Here is a 17,573-nt window from a genome sequence, read left to right as displayed (position 1 = left end):
CACAAAAAGAAAAATCTGTAATAGTGACAGCTGATTTAATATACTTCAGAAGTAGTTGTTTCCCAACAACCTAGCATGGATTTATCAATTGCTATTTGAAAAGTTCCTTGAGATTTTTGTAGTTCAAGTATAAATTTAGTAGTGATTATAATCTGCCTTTCAGTAATATACCTGACAATTCTTACTACAGAATGTCATCGAGTAAAATATTCTTGCATTTGTGTAGTAGTTTTATTCATAAAAGCATAATGAGGCTGCCAGTTGAGCGTTTAAACTGATGACCTCAAGAAAGAGAAAGAAATTTTCCTGTCAAAAATAGCATTTCATTGGCTAAAATTAACAAGTCAGGAAACGACAGATGTTGGCGGGGATGCGGGGAAAGGGGAACCCTCCTACACTGTTGGTGGGAATGCAAGCTGGTGCAGCCCCTCTGGAAAACAGGATGGAGGTTCTTCAAATGTTGGAAATGGAGCTTCCCTCTGACCCAGCAATTGCAGTACTAGGACTTTCCCCCAGAGATACAAATGTAGGGCTCCGAAGGGGCACCTGTACCCCAATGTTTACAGCAGCAATGTCCACAATAGCCAAACTACAGAAAGAACCCAGATGTCCATCGACAGATGAATGGATAAAGAAGATGTGATACACACACACACACACACACACACACACACACACACACACACACACACACACAGAGAGGAATATTACTCAGCCATGAAAAAGAATTAAATCTTGCTTTACATTCATTATCTTATTCAATTCTGACAACAGCTCTGTGAAGTACATATATTTTTGTCTCATTTTATGGATGCAGAAACTGGGGCTGATACAGGTTATGCCACTTTCTCAGTTTATCAAGCACTTAATTTGTAGGGTTACTCTTACACATGTTAACTTGTATGATGGTCACAGCAACCCTAGGAAATAGGCATGCATGTACACACACACACATGCACACATGCATACACACGCATGCTCAGAAAAACACATTTTATGTGAAAGAGTTACATAACCAGGCACTACTTCCTTTGCTTCTCTTTAAGACCAATTGATCAAGAGTGCCTTATCCATCTTTGTATTACAATATAAGATCAACAATAGGTGCTCAATAATTCTCTTTTAAAAAGATGACAAAACTCCAAAACTAATGATGTGATGTATGGTGATTAACATAATAAAAAATTAATTAAAAAATGACAAATGAAGAATAAATGCAAGACTATTATGTCCTTTTATTTTCTACACAGTCTAACAGAATGTGTTTTAAAATACTCATGTGGGAAAGTAGATCAGATATCTCAATCTATTGGAGACATGTCTTGTTAAAAGTAACAATCAAAAACTGAGTGAAATATTCTCCAAATTATTATCAACTTAATCACAGTTATTTTATTTTTTTTAAAGATTTATTTGTTTGTTTGTTTATTTATTTGACAGAGAGAGAGAGACACAGTGAGAGGGGGAACACAAGCAGGGGGAGTGGGAGAGGGAGAAGCAGGCTTCCCGCGGAGCAGGGAGCCCGATGGGAGGCTCGATCCCAGGACCCCAGGATCATGACCTGAGCCAAAGGCAGATGCTTAACGACTGAACCACCCAGGTGCCCCAAATCACAGTTATTTTTAAATGTTAAATGACTGGTGTGAGAATACATTGTTTTCTTGTTTAGTTTGGCTAGTTCCCCTAGAACCATGATTACAAATATAAGTTCAAGTGAGATGTGAGTTATAATTTGTGCACCCTGAGCTCTATTGAGAGAACTATATGCGATGAGGATTACAGTGGCTGAAGGTGGAGACTTCCTGAGCTTTCTGTCCTCTGCTGCCAGATGGAGCCACTCATTTGTTGAGAGGGAGGGGGCCGTGTGCTGGCCTGGGCCAAAGGAGGAGAAAAGAGGACACAGTGAGGACACTATCATGGCAGAGATAAAGCACAGCCAGAGGCCCGGCTGATAAGAAGGATTGCTGATACGTCTTTAGCATCTGTTGTGCTTTATCACCATTTATTTTTAAGGTTCCTTTACTGGAGCACAAAAATTATTTGAAAGTAATGTTTTCTGAAAAAATAAATTTCAAATTTCTACATAGTGGAGAAGAAAAGCATCAGGATGTATTATTTTCCTAGGGCTGCCGTAACAAAGTCCCAAGAATCGAGTGGCTTAAATAACAGTTACGTATTTCCCCACCGTTCTGGGGCCTGAAGTCTGAGATAAAGGTGTTGGCCAAGTTGGTTTCTTCTGGAGCATCTCTCTCCGATTTGTGCGTGGCCTCCTCTTGTGACCTCCCGTGGCTTTCCCTCTGCATGTCTGTGTCCTGATCTCCTCTTCTTATAAGGACACCAGTCATATTGAGATAGGGCTCATCCCAAAGATCTCATCTAGCATTAAGTACTTCTTTGAAGGTCTTCTCTCCAAATACAGTCACATTCGGAGGTAGTAAGGGATTAAGAGTTCAACTCACGAATTTTCAGGGACACATGTCAGCACATAGCAGAGGATCACGGAGAGCTAAAAAAAATCACATGGCAAATAATCTGTGTTTTACGGCTCATCTTCTATTGTGCACAGGCACCTTAGCCCCAGCGCTGTGAGGGAGATGGAGGAGACCGTTGCACAGCAACTCTCCTGTGTGAATCTCTCTTGAGTAAGCCATGGAAAAAATGTATCCAAATTAGGGGGGAAATTGACAATACAGTATCTTACTCTTTATTCTAATAGAAATGAGAGAGAGAAATTCTGACCACGTTTAATGGAACATTTTTACGTCGTTTACATGAAGTTTTGATCTAATAAGTCTAACATTATCACTTTATGGAAGCAGTCCATTTAAGGGAAATGTAGTAGTGTGCAATCAACATTTCCGTGATAAAAATGTGTCTATGTAATTTTTTACACTGACATTTGTAGTATTATTCAGAAACGTGTAGCAATCCCAAACTTGGGGCAGACCTTAGAAGCAGAGGAGCTGTGTTTTATTAGGTAACAGAAGAGGAAATCAGCATAACTGAATCTAATGTTTCATCCAATCCTCTCTGTGCTTAATGTCAAAAAAATTGAATCAGAAACACCATGTATTTTCTTAACACCTTATACTAATAGCCCTGCTTACTTTATTTTCTTGATTTATACTCCATATAATATTATTTTCAGTTGAGAACCTAATATATATACATAGAATATATATACATATATTATGTATCCATAAAGTATATATACATAATATAATATATATACATATTCTATGTATATATTATATATATATACACACACACACAGTGGAGAACCTAATATATATATATGGATATGGATATAAATTCAAATGAGCTTAATTGTTCATCTTTAATTAAAACACTAGAGGGCACCCTTTCCTTCTGTTAAAACATTTTTTGCTTCTGAATTGTGCAGTAGAACTTAAACTGCTGCCATGTAAAAATAATATCCTTTTTATTTTTGACTTTGTGGACCTGATTCCGTATTTAACTCATTTTACTTTTGATGATCCCCAATGCACAGCATATTGCTTTAAATAATATTTAGTTTATTTGTAGCTGAAATCAATTATGATATGCCAGAAATGTCAGTGTCACAGACACAAACGTCCTACTCAAGAGCCAGATGTTCCTCTAGTGCCATTTTGGGGAGTGAAAATAAGCGTGTGTTTGACACTGCTTTGGGTGTATATAAGAATAAACCAGACTAAAATCCCTGGTGTTTAGATTTAGGGGTTATTTGTCTTAAATGTGTTTCCCTCTTCTCTATGTTCTCAGATGAATAGTACACTACTGCTAGATTAACTCACTGTTTTAAGCAGGAATCCAGTGAGACTGGCCTGGAGGAAAGGATAGGCATTGAGGATTCAGCGAGGACCCAGCTAGTAGTAATAATTGCCAATATTTATTTAGCATCAATTATATCAAGCACTCATGTAAGCATTTTTACTTACATAATTTCATCGATAACATATTCAGTCTTTTGAAACAGTTATTACTATTTTTATTCTCATTTTCTATATAACAAAGATACAGTAGTACGAGAGTAGTACTATGTATTCAACACAAATGATATTTACACATTTTGGAAAGCTGTGAAGATTTGTCTTCATTCAGTATAGATGAGAAAGGTTCAGAATTTTTTTTTTGAGGTTCTGTGAGTTTATTTGTAGCTATGGGGGTTGGATTGGAGTGTGGTATTTGCAAAGGATGAGGGCAACTGAATATATTTTGGTAAACTTGATAACGTTCAGTGATTACCAAAGCATGTTGGTATTCCGTTAATTATAATCTAGTGCAATTAGAAATCTGAGGATATTAGGTTATTCACTTCCGTGTGCTATCTAGTCTATAATACTTAGGCTGAAACCAAGTCCAGACTGTAGTAGAAGCACACTCCCCAGATGGTTTTAGATTGGGTTGGAGGAGCACTCAGGTGAAACGTAGAGCACTATCCTGTCACAGATCTGATGAACTCCAAGTACAGTTGTGCAAAATTGAGAAGGGATGGAGAAATGAACGTCTGCAAGGAGACAGAATTGCAAACTGGCTTAAAGAGACTAAGTGCTGTATGCAAAGCTCTGTGTCCTCAGATGTCAACTCTTCCTTACCGTGGAGGGACTTCTGTGCCTTTTGGTGACCAAAAAACTATAGAAATTCTTAGAGAATTGTGCCAAATCTTGGACTATGACTTGCCAGAAGGCACAGGTTTATAGAGGTCCTCGGTCTTCATCAGGGTTGGGTCTGAGCACCTACTCATTGTGTCTGCTCCCTATTGAATTCAAGTATTTACAGCACATACACACAGATAAATACACATATGCACACACACCACAGAATACACAACAGACATTTGGAAAGTTTAAAAGAAAGCCCTGCTTTTCTTAAAGGCATCTTTGTAATGAAAATTTTTCAGTCATTTGTGACCAGTTTTAAATAAAAATCTTGTATTTTGCTATAGACAGCAAAAAGCCACTGAGTCTAGCATATTATTCTACACAGAGAGTTTTTTACAAGTTCAGACTTGAGATAAGCATCAAGAGTAGAGATCTTGGTACTTACGCTTTCCTAACCACTCAGGAACATTATTTACACAATTTTCAGAAGGGGAAAAAGCAGGCTAGAAATTTTATAGTGTGTGAGAATGGCATGGTGGCTCTTTTTAGAGCATCTGTATCAATAAGAGATGTATACATTGGTATTGGCAAGCAAAGTAGTATAATGACTACTTTGAATTATTCCAGGACAAAGAAAAGGGAAGGGATAAAATAAGGTGGACAAAAGTGGTGAACTTGGGATTATGTTTAAAGAGATTTCCAAGGAAAATATTGAAGGTGCCACCTGTATTTTTTTTTTTTTTTGCTGCCTATAATAAAACATGGGAGGATGGTATTTAATTGACTGAAGAATTAAACAACAAAAAAGGAGCCACAGCTTGAAAAGTAAAGATTACTCAGAGGGTGGAACCAAGAGCCCAGAATTCAGAATCAAGAGCCCAGAAAGTGGACTCCTATTCTATTAGACACAAAACAAATCATGAGGAGAAAGAGAGTTTCCTTTTTACTTAAGTTATTCCCAGGCCTTAAATCTAATCAATGAACTCCCAACATTTACTTGGCTAGATTTCATGACTGCTATGGATCAGTAACTTCTTTTCACCCTCCATTTCATTTTTTGAAGGGTGATTCTACAGCTGTCCACCCTTCCCTCTCCCCCCATTGTATATTGGGTGTGTAGTGGCAGATAACTTGTGTCTTTAGTTACACAAGTCCATGGAGAGATGAAACGATGTCCCAGGAGGTACTTAAAGGATTACAGACGAGATAATTATCAGCACTTGGATCTTAGTTATTTGATGAGCTTAAACATTGCTGATGCTATATTTTCTGAGCCGATGATCTAATAACACAGCTCTCTTAGGAACCTTTGTATGAGGTAAATGCATTTTGCATGTGGGAGGGACATGAATCACAGGGACAAAGTATCAGACTGTGGAAAACAGATTTTAATGTACCCCTCCCTGATCTCCCACCTGTTGGTGTTCACACACTTGTATAATTTCCATTAAGTGTTGGAAGGACCTTTGACTTGCTTCTAAACCAGGAAAATGTGAAAGGTAATTCAATATTTCTCCTGTGATTATAGTACATTCTATAAGACTGAGTCTTGCTAGCTGACTTGCTATCTTTATCTTATGTTGGCTTGGAAGAAGCAAGTCTCCATGTTGTGAGGTGGCCTATGAAGAGGGTCTTGTGGCAAGAAACTACGGTGCTTGTATGAGTGGGAGAGACCTCCAACCAAGAGTCAGAAAGAAGCTCTCAGTTTCAGGGAAATAAATTTTATTAACAACCGGAGTGAATTTGGATGTAGACCTATTGCAAGTAAATTCTCATTTACTTTTTGATGAGAACCAAGCCCTGGCATGCACTTTGGTTACTGCTTTGCTGGGGACACAGAAAAGACATGTCAGAACTCCTGAACTATAGCAACTGAGAGATAGTGCATATGTGTTGTTTTAAGCTGCTAGGCTTGTAATTTGCTATGCAGAAGTAGAAAATTAACACATTTATGTTGATTTTTTCTGTATTTACCTATATAATATCAATCTTTCATGATGATTTTTTTTCCCCAGAAACTGAAATGATATGGCCTAGATATACTTACAAAGCATTCAAATAGCATGGCTTCATGTGATTCAATTAAAAGTGAAAGTTTTCTTTGTTTTGTTCATTTTCAGGTTTATTTGGGAAATTGTTTTCAAATTTATTTGGGTAAGGATGGTTATTGTTTGCTTTAGTGTACTCCAAATAAATTATTTTGGAAGAACAAAATACTGAGTATGAAATACTGACAATAAATAATGTATAAGTAGGTAAAGAAAAAAAAAAAGTTGTTCTTGACCTTGACTATAGAGAGTCTACTTGATTCAGACATTGTTCCGCCAGTTATGGAACACATAAACTGAATTGTGCTTAACATTTAATTATGGATTTGTGTATCACCAATATCATATAATTTTGTTTCTTTTTTCCTATTGTTACTCTTTGCTTTTGTTGCAAATTCTATTCTGTTTTGCTGCTGAAGAGATAGAGTGCAGTAGGTTTTATTCATTCCATCTCTCTTTTTTTTTTAATTTATTTATTTGACAGAGAGAGACACAGCGAGAGAGGGAACACAAGCAGGGGGAGTGGGAGAGGGAGAAGCAGGCTTCCCGCCGAGCTGGGAGCCCGATGCGGGGCTTGATCTCAGGACCCTGGGATCATGACCTGAGCCGAAGGCAGACGCTTAACGACTGAGCCACCACCCAGGCGCCCCTCCATCTCTCTTGATACAGATTAAGTCCTCTTTTAAACATTCTTCTATTCATTTTCTCTTAAAGAAACTAAATCCAACACTAGAGTAAATTCTTATTTCTTGATTTTAAAAGTCTAAAAATTACTATCAATAAATATATACATTAAACTGGGGTTACATAAGTGGATACACTAATCCTACTTTGCAATTTGTGTCACCTTGTATTCTTTCACTATTGAAACAGAAACTATATGTAAAAAATAAAAAAGCAATAAAAGTTATAAAATACAAATAGATAAGTAATTACAAAGCACAGATAGATACATAAAGCTAGGAGTAACTGTCAAATTTTCTATTTTTCTCTTTGTGGCTATGATCAGACCTTTTTAATGACACTGTGCTCCAGGAGTCTCATACTGATGATTTTTATTTTAAATATCTTTACTCAGATAAGAATCTACATGACTATATCAATTTCCTTTTCATCTAAATTAAGAACATATTCTTGTATTATTCTTTTATTTGGGTCATTACATGTGTATGAATTGATTACCACACATCTCTTACACAGAAGTTCAGAGATATAGATATAGATATAGATATATACAAATCCTCAGAGAATGTTTAATAATGAATGTAATAAAAATTAAGATCCATTTAAGCGAAAACTACAGACCTACCTCAAATCACAATCATCTCCCATTACAAAAAAACATATATACAAACAGGAAAGTGCATGAAGAAATTAATAGTAATTATCACAGGATGATGGGATATACCATGATTTTTATTATTTTCTAAAATGTTCTCTATTTTTCTTACTTTTAACAATAAATACTTGTAAAGATAAATATAAATGTTTATTTTTAAATAAAATAAAATCCACTTGTTGTATGAGCATATGAGGAGCCAGGGACCCTTAAAGAAATGGGTGATTCTTGGCTTTAGGCAGGAAAAATAAACTATGAAACTTGAGTATCTTGTAGTTTTATTGAAACTAAAGAAGTTTGGGCACCTGGGTGGCTCAGTCGGTTAAGCGATGTCTTCGGCTCAGGTCATGATCCTGGAGTCCCGGGATCGAGTCTGCATCGGGCTCCCTGCTCAGCAGGGAGTCTGCTTCTCCCTCTGACCCTCCCTCCCCCCCTCATGCTCTCTCTCTCAAATAAATAAATAAATAAATAAAATCTTTAAAAAAAGTAGAAGAAAGTAAAGAAGTTTTAAAAAATGGGCACCTGGGTGGCTCAGTCTGCCTTCTGCTCGGGTCATGATCGCAGGGTCCTGGGATGGAGCCCTGCATTGGGCTCCCTGCTCGGCGGGAAGCCTGCCTCTCCCTCTGCCCCTCCCCCTGCTTGTGTTTCACCACCCCCTCACCCCGGTCTCTCTGTCTCTCTCTCACAAAAATAAATAAATAAAATCTTAAAGAAATTCTTTAAAAAAAAAAAAGTTAAAAAAAGATGGGGGGCATGGGACTCATGTCAAAGGAGAAAGAATTATCCTGAACAAGTTCCAATAATCAAAGCTGGAGCAATTTTAACAACAAAATGAATAGTGATAGTATTATATTGTAATACAGGGAAAATCCAGGAGTCTATACTAATATAAATAAATGGTTGAATAATTTTCTTTAAAATGGGGGGAGAATGGACAATCTTCCTCACAGAAGACTTCCAAATAATACATGTAGAAGAAATGAGGAAGATAGAAAATCACCATTAGAATACCATGGTAATAATTGCTGCAAGCAAAATCCTCTAATCAATGTAAAATTAGCAGGTGAACTTTAAGGAGAAATAGGATATTTGCATAACATCAAGTCATCTCCCCCCAAATATTTATTAAAAATTCTAGTTGTTTTAATGTATGTCCACAAATGACTCCTGTGGGAAAATGTGGGAAATATGGAGAAAGAGTAAAAGTAAATTTACAGTGGAGAAACCTGCAGACACCACCTTAGCAGAGTGATCAAGGTGAACATCACCAGCAATCTGTCGTGTTGATATCATATGTACCTTTATACGATATGAAGAAAAGAAGACTTAAGGTTTTTGGTATTTATTCCCCAAATGAATAACCTCAGTCTATTTATGAGAAAATATTTGACAAACACAAACTGAGGAAAACTCTACAAAATACTTGAAATATACTCCTCAAAAGTGTCAAAATCATAAAATACGCAAAGACAGAAATTTTCAGTCTCTGGAGGATGTCAAGTAGACATGATATAAAAATTCAGTGCGGGGTCCTGGAGTGTAGCCTGAAAAAGGAAGAGGGCATTAGTGGAGAAACTGTTATGTTAGCTTTCTGTTGCCTCTGTAACAAATTGCCATAAATTTAGCTTCTTAAAACAGCATAAATTTATTATCTTACAGTTCAAATATTCAGTAATCTGGAATGAATCTTCCAGCTCAAATCAAGGAGTTGACAGAATTGCATTTCTTCTGGAGGTTCTAGAAGAGAATTACACTGGTGTCTGGATGCCAGTTTTATTCTATGTTTATTACTATCATGAAAGGTACTGTGTTATTGGTCCACTGTTGTGTATCAGACTGAAATACAGTTCTTTGTGATAGTTAACTGAAGGGGATAAAACTTACTCCTGGTTTCCAAAGAGTTCTATTATACAGTGTTGCTGAACAGAAGTAGACAGCGGTACCACTGCTGTGCCCCACTGGGGTAGCCTGGAATCAAATATACATTCATCCTGGAGCTGTTGCTATCAATTTGGATGAGTAAACAAGACATAAAAAGTACACGATCTGAAGATTGGTTATAAGAGCATCTGGTGAAGACACGTCTGTGATTGGACCTCACCGAATGGGTACAGAATGGGAGGATAATTGTGTGTCATGTTAGTGCATCCACTAACAAGAGACTCTCAGAAATCAAGTGGATAACATGACATGTCAGTCAGCCTCTTTCCCCAGCCACCCAATAATTGCTCAGTAATCCCAAATACAAAGTGGCCACCATTGCAGAGTTGATGACTATGCATGGTTTCACTTACATGAACTTCCTCTCACCAAGCAGGGCCTAGACACTACTACTGATAAAGGCCAAACCTACCATCAGCAGAGACCAATGTTGACCTACTGATATGTTGCCATTTACCATGGGGACCAGCCAGGACCTGGACCAAGTTAATAGTGGATTCCTTCATCATGGAAGGGGCAAAGATTTGTCCTCACTGGAATAGACACAATTCTAGATACGGATTCGTGACTACAAGGATCAGTTACAGTGCCATGTGCAACATAACATCCTGAAAGGATTTGGTTCTGTCTTATAAGATGCAGTGTGTATTTTGCATCAGCATCCAATATATGGAGATGTCTTTCCCATAAGCCAGAATACATGGGAATGCATTGGTCTGAAAATCAGGCGGTGGAAGTGGGTGAGTCCCCTCTCACTATTAAAGCTGTTTATTCTCTTGCAGAAATTTTGTTTCCTGCCCCTGCAACTTTAAACTACATTGGTTGGAAATATTAGTTCTTAGTATAAGAATGCTTCTATCTGAGGATATCAGCCAGCTGCTTCCCCCTTCTGGAGCCCAGACCCATGAGTTCAGAGACCCCAATATCAGCACAGTAACACCCACTTCCTAGAAACTTGACTTTCAGCTCCATAGGACCCCTCCTCTAAATCTCTTGAGTTTTAGAACTTCCAAATTCTTTTCCTTGTTTTCTGCATCCTAGCTCAGCTGCTTCCTGAAGTTGTTACTTCTCTGATACCTTAGTGTTCTCTTTTTGCTTCTTCAATAACCTGGTTAATAATTCTATTCCTAGTTAACAATTCTTCATATTAAATTCTCTCTATTACAGTACCTGGTCATTTCTGTTTACTGACAGGACAGGCTCCTCATTGATATATTGAACAATGACTCATGAAGCTACTTGGGGAATACATGAATAATTGAAGGAATAGACATATTCCAGAATTAAAGAATTTACAGCTTACAATATTGAATTTTTGCACAGGATTATGAACTAATATATTTGTCAAGACCTTAGTAAGTTAGTAGACCTTGACTAATGGATCTCTATCTATGACAGTTGAATTCATTCTTGTATTATTAATATGCTGCTAAAATCAACAGCATAGTTCAGTGTCTTAAAGGACAGACCATGGAACCAACTTCTGGAGCCTTTAGCATGGTCATTTACTAGTTTGACCTTTAACAGATTACCTAGTATCTCTGTGCCTCATTTTTAAAATAGGTAAAATATTAATATCTTATTCCACAGGCCACAGTGATAAATAAATGAGTTCAACAAAGTACTTAGAAGAATGATCCCTAATAGAAAATGTGAATTTCACCAACAGAATATAAGTAAGTTCCATGAGTTGAGGGACCTAGGACTTTTTCCTTTACTGTTCTTTGCCTAGTAACTAAAATGGTTCCTGGCATGTGGTAGGCCCTCAATTTTTAGTCATTGAAGGAATAAATTCATAAATGAACATCAAACTGTAGAGACTTAAGAGGTTGAGAGTTGAGCCATAGACATTGAAAATTCACCAAGAAAGTGGGCATCCTGGAAGAATGTCAGCCTGCTTTCCCCAGATAACGTACTTCCATATCAGAATGAATAATACATTTTTTTCTATTGAAACAACTTTAATATGTTGTTTAAAATCATCTGTTCTCTCTTAGAATCATAGATGAAGTGTCGTTGCCTTTAAGTATGAAACTTCCTATAGAGTCTGAGAAGCACGCTGAATTACTATTCTAGTCAAACATCCCCTAAGTGTTTATGGCCAGAATTATTAACATGGTATTTCTTTTGGTATGACTTCAGATGAAACTAGAGTTGCCATAATTGTTGGCTGCAGGGAGGATTTCAAAGAACTTAAATAAAGCTTCTAAGCAATTACACAAGAAAACTCAGGCAATCACTCTAGGTGGAACTCAGCAAATCATATGACAATATATTGTATGCTGACATGTTTCCTCCCTTAAAGAATAATTACCTTGTACGAGAAACTATGTATTGCTGCTTCTGTGAATGGTTTTTCCTGTGCTTTCCAAGGCTGATTCACCGTATAGGTTTGTAGGCACCATCATCCTTTTTATTGTACGCGTTCTAACTTGATCCACCTGTAAAAGAACTGTATAACTCAACACAAACTCATTCTGTAGCCCAGTTCCTTTTAGATTCAAGAAATACTGCACTCCTAGTGTTAAATACGCTTAAATTGCTGGCATTGCACAGTTTTGGAATTTGAGGGTATTTCAAATATAGTAGTAATAGTGGTGGAAGGAAACTTTTTTTTTTTTATAAGAAAATAAATCAGTCCTTAGAATGATCTACTAGACTGTAGGGATAAAAAATTAGCTAATGAATAATTGGGTAAAAATGACCTTTAAAAAACCTGAATATGTACAAATCAGTGAACTTTAAGGACTTTCAAGATAAATGCACTTAAATGCATAATGCACCATAAGACTTAGGTTTAGGTTTTCTATGGACCAATACTGAAGTTAAGAAAACAAGAACTGAGAAAATTAAAGACAAGGACAGAAAATATTAATAAAAAATGGCATATAAACTGCAACCATAACATGCTTTGATCAATTTAAAGTAACCTATATTTTTAAGGATTAAAAAATAGTATATCCAAGTCTTACTACATTGTTCTTAATATATTCTTTGTTCCTTACAAGATCATTTTCCTTTTGCAAATGATAGCAATAAAAGTATCATGAAAATATTTGACCTTGTTATAGGCCTATAGGGAAAACACTACTCTGGCTTTTCTAAAATAATAATGTTCATCTTTCTCAGGGCTTACTATGCACTGGGGAGAAGTCCCCCTATGGCATTTCCTCACTTCCCTTATCAACCCATTTCTACCACAGCCTACACCCCCAAACTGTGCAGAGGTACTGTATCACAGAAACACATATGCACCACTTCTTACTTTACTGTTAATAACAGAGTTTGAACCCAAGCAAGGTTTAAATCTTTTATTTTTGAACAGTCTCCGATTAGATTTATTTTCAGTAAATTAACTTTGACCTTTCTATTTCCTTTGAAGTAGAAAGTAAGAGACAATACCAAATAAAAGAAAATGTAGCGGAGATGAATGGATAATCTATTATTTAGATATTTATTTTTTAAGATTTTATTTATTTATTTGTCAGAGAGAGAGAGAGAACACAAGCAGGGGGAGTGGCAGGCAGAGGGAGAAGCAGGCTCCCCACTGAGCAAGGAGCCCAATGCGGGACTCCATCCCAGGACCCTGAAATCATGACCTGAGCCAAAGGCAGACGCTTAACCGACTGAGCCACCCAGCGTCCCAGGATAATCTATTCATTTTAAACTGAGACATTTCTAAGACTTTTAAGCCACTAAATGATAACAAAGCACCAGGGAGAAGAAATCTACCGAGGAGTTGAAGAAGTCTAAGTTGTTGATTGAATTTGTGGTTGGAGTATTTACTTGGGAAAGGGCAGAAAACAGAACAATACCAAGGTTAAAGCTTCACATCTATTGCATGTTTATCTTATCGAATAGCATCATGACCTATTCTTCTTCAATATAGCCTTTTTCTGCAGAAAATATTTGTACTTTTATCATAAAATAATCTCATTACCCATTGTGATAAAACCTGCTGGTGGTGCATTTCATTTCACAATGACAAAGAATAGGAGTCGTAAAAGACTAGTCTAGTATTTTAGGCTTTGCAAGCCATATGGTCTCTCTCACAACTACTCAACTCTGCCACTGTAACACAAAAGCAGCTATAGGCAATTCATAAACAAATGGGTGTGGTGGGGTTCCAATAAAAGATTGTTTATAAAAATTTGTAATGGATTGCATTTTGCCCACAGTCATAGGTTGCCAGCCTCTGTGATAGGAACTTTGCTGAAGTGTCCCATATTAATAATTCTGCTAACTCTTCATGACTGATTTAAAGCTTTATTTAAAAGTGAATCAAAATATGTTTGCTGCCATCTCTTAGAAACCTTCAATTAAAATATGTTATATAGGGCTGTATATATGTTTCTGACATATTACTGTTTTTCCTGTTTCAGGCACCATAATATTTACAGTATACTTACATTGCATTAATATTAGTTTTTGTTATTAGGTTAACAATAGAAAGCTTTTTTTTTCTGGGTAGAAATATACAAGATAATGCAATTTAGAAAATGCTAGAGCAGAAGAAATGGAAGAAATCATTGTAACTCCTACTTCTCAACTTAGAGATAATAAAACTCCTAGTTTGAAAATAAGTTGACGTCACTCTTGAGTTGTGACAAAGAAGGATTTGACTTGCAGCTCATGGAACTTTTCTCTTTGTCTAATGATTTGCTGTTAAAATAAATTTTCCTTTTCTCAATTATTTTACCTTAGAAATAGGTGATTTATGTTCATATTTGATATCTAAGCACATTTTTATTCTTTAACAAAAGTAAAAATACTATTTAAAGATTACTTAAAGAATTTAAATATTCTTTTATTTTTTTTTTTTTAAGATTTTATTTATTTATTTGACAGAGAGAGACACAGCGAGAGACGGAACACAAGCAGGGGGAATGGGAGAGGGAGAAACAGGCTTCTCGCCAAGCAGGGAGCCCGATGCGGGGCTCGATCCCATGACCCTGGGATCATGACCTGAGCCAAAGGCAGACATTTAATGACTGAGCCACTCAGATGCCCCTTAAATATTCTTTTAAATATCTGAAATAAACTCCTATTAAACAGAATGACTAATAAATAAACAAGCTTGTATATTTTTACAAAATTACTTTTAAATGTTATCTTTGTGACATTTCACTCCAATGTAATTATAATACATGCATGTTTTTAATACATGATTTTTAAGTGAAAATTAATTATAAATATGCCACATTTAAACTGCGCTCATTTTATTTTCTTTTTTTAAAGATTGTATTTATTTATTTGATGCAGAGAGAGAGAGAGCGCGCGCGTGAAAAAGCACAGGCAGGAGGAATGGCAGAGGGAGAGGAAGAAGCAGGCTCCCCACTGAGCTGGGTGCCTGAGGCAGGGCTCGATCCCACAACCCTGGGATCATGACCCGAGCTGAAGTTAGAGGCATAACCAACTGAGCCACAGAGGTGCCCCTCAACTGTGCTCATTTTATAGACTAAGATATACAGACAGGATCTGATCGAAATGCATAGAGGTGGCAGGTACATCAAATGGGTGGTGGGTAGTCTACCATAAAGAGTTCATGATCTAGCTGGAAGAAATAAGCCTAGTTGAGAGCTAAAGCTAATAGAATCAAGCATCCAACCAAATCCTGATAGATAGTATAATGGAGTTTGAGGGAGAAAAGCAAAGAATCAAAAAGATAGTGAACAAAGTTAAGGCAGTAGTTAACAAGTATACCTACTGCTAGGCACTATTAATTACTATACGCCAAGGCTGGAGTTGAACATTTTGCGTACATTATTTCCTATATATTTCTCGACAGTCCTATGAGAAAGACGAAGTGTGGAAACAGTGGCTCAGAGAAAGTATTCCATGTGCCAAAGGTCACATAGCTTTAAATGAGGAGTTGGCACTTAAATCTATATCAAATGCCATTAACAACGTCCATTGCCAACACACTATGGTAAACAAAGAGAGTACAAGACCAAGGGACAGACACATCCTTTCTGTGGATATGACTTGTTTTACTGGTTTTCATTGCCTTCAAGCTCATTTAGAAGAGGTGTGCTGATAAATGTTTAAAGATTGGGTATTGGCATTAGAGGGAACTTCTGTTTGGGGCCTTCGATGACTTCTGAGGTCATTGCTGATTTCAAGCCACAAATCTGAAGTCACTAAAAGCAGAGTTGGGACAAGATGTATGTCATCAGCTCCCTCAGGCTGGTGCAGCCCATTGCAGTCCAGAGTTGCAGAAGACCTCAACTCAGTGTTTCATGTTTGCACAAGTTACCCAGAACCAAGAGGCAGACAGAGCTGATTGTCACAAAATATAGTATTTTTTAAAAGCAAGGAGAACAGATAATTACCCATTTCAGAGAGTTATTTGTGAAGTAGTAGGGCTTACTTGAAGAATATAGTTGTGTTATATTTTGATGGTTTTTGAATGAAGACTCCATTTAACAATATTCTTATTCATAATAGATCTGTAGGACTCTCTGTCCTTTGCTCTTGGTTGACACCCATGAAACAGTTAAATGCCACAGACTACCATTCTCACTCTTCTGTGTTTGGCAAGATAATGGATGTGCAGCTATGAAGAACTGACACAGGACATTATCAACCTCAATGCACTTATTCAAAGATGCTCTGCCATTGCTCAAGAGCCATCAATGGATAATTCCTTCTTTAGTGGCTCATCTGATTTGGGGGTAAGGATTGGCACATTGTAGTCAACTCTTAGAAGAAGAAACGAGAGCTACATTTGGACCTAAATTTGGTAATATCCAAGAATTAGAAAATAGTAAACCAAATAATCATTAATATATATCTTTCAATAGACTTCTATTCCAGTATCTCTCTTTCCTATGTTTCTTTTTGTCTTCATTTTCTCTTATTTCTGGCATCTATTTGTAGCAACTTTCTTTTCTTTTCTCTGAATAGCTTCTTATTCTTCTATTCTAATGATTACACTTTACTGTCTTAATATCCAATTCCTGTTAGACACAAAGCCTCATTTTATTTTTCCACTTATTCTGCAGCAATCTCACACACTTGGCTTTAGTATAAAGCTCCTGGCCAATCACTCAGCCACTGTCTCACACAGCCAGCTATTTACAATCAGTACAAATCCCCAATTCAGTTTTATTCAGTGCAGTTCAATTCAAAGCAGCTCAATTCAATTCAGTTCAACTTACTCTACCACGTTAGTGCCAAATCTAATTCTATCCTCTTTATTTTCCCTTTGTCTCTCTCTCTCTCTCTCTCCCTCTCTTTCTCTCTGTGGATGATCAAAGCATACATGAGAAATAGATTTGGTAATTTGATCAATCATTCATTTGTCCTTTCTTTAGAAGGTGGATGTTTACAATTGTGTGCCACTCTTGACTATTTCCAGTTTTCCATACACATCTTACTTAATGCATCGATACTCTTCTCTTTAGCACTTTTAATAACTCTTTATTACTTCCAGAAGTGTTCCCTTTCTTTGAGCTGCTCAGTGAACTTTCCATGTTGACTCCCAGTGACAGTTTCTTGTTTTACAAGGACAAGAAGTTACATAATGGTACAATTTGTCATTGCAATAAAAATTAATTAAAGGGTGTTTTTTGTTTCTAACTCAATTTTTATTGTGCATCATGACAAAAAAAAAATCTGTCATATATACCTTAGAATTAC

Source organism: Eumetopias jubatus, unplaced genomic scaffold (genome assembly GCF_037043125.1).
Source record: "Eumetopias jubatus isolate StellerSeaLion01/CBP00866 unplaced genomic scaffold, mEumJub1_p1.0 scaffold_3, whole genome shotgun sequence".
Lineage (NCBI taxonomy): Eukaryota > Metazoa > Chordata > Mammalia > Carnivora > Otariidae > Eumetopias > Eumetopias jubatus.
Note: the sequence above shows the minus strand (reverse complement) of the source record.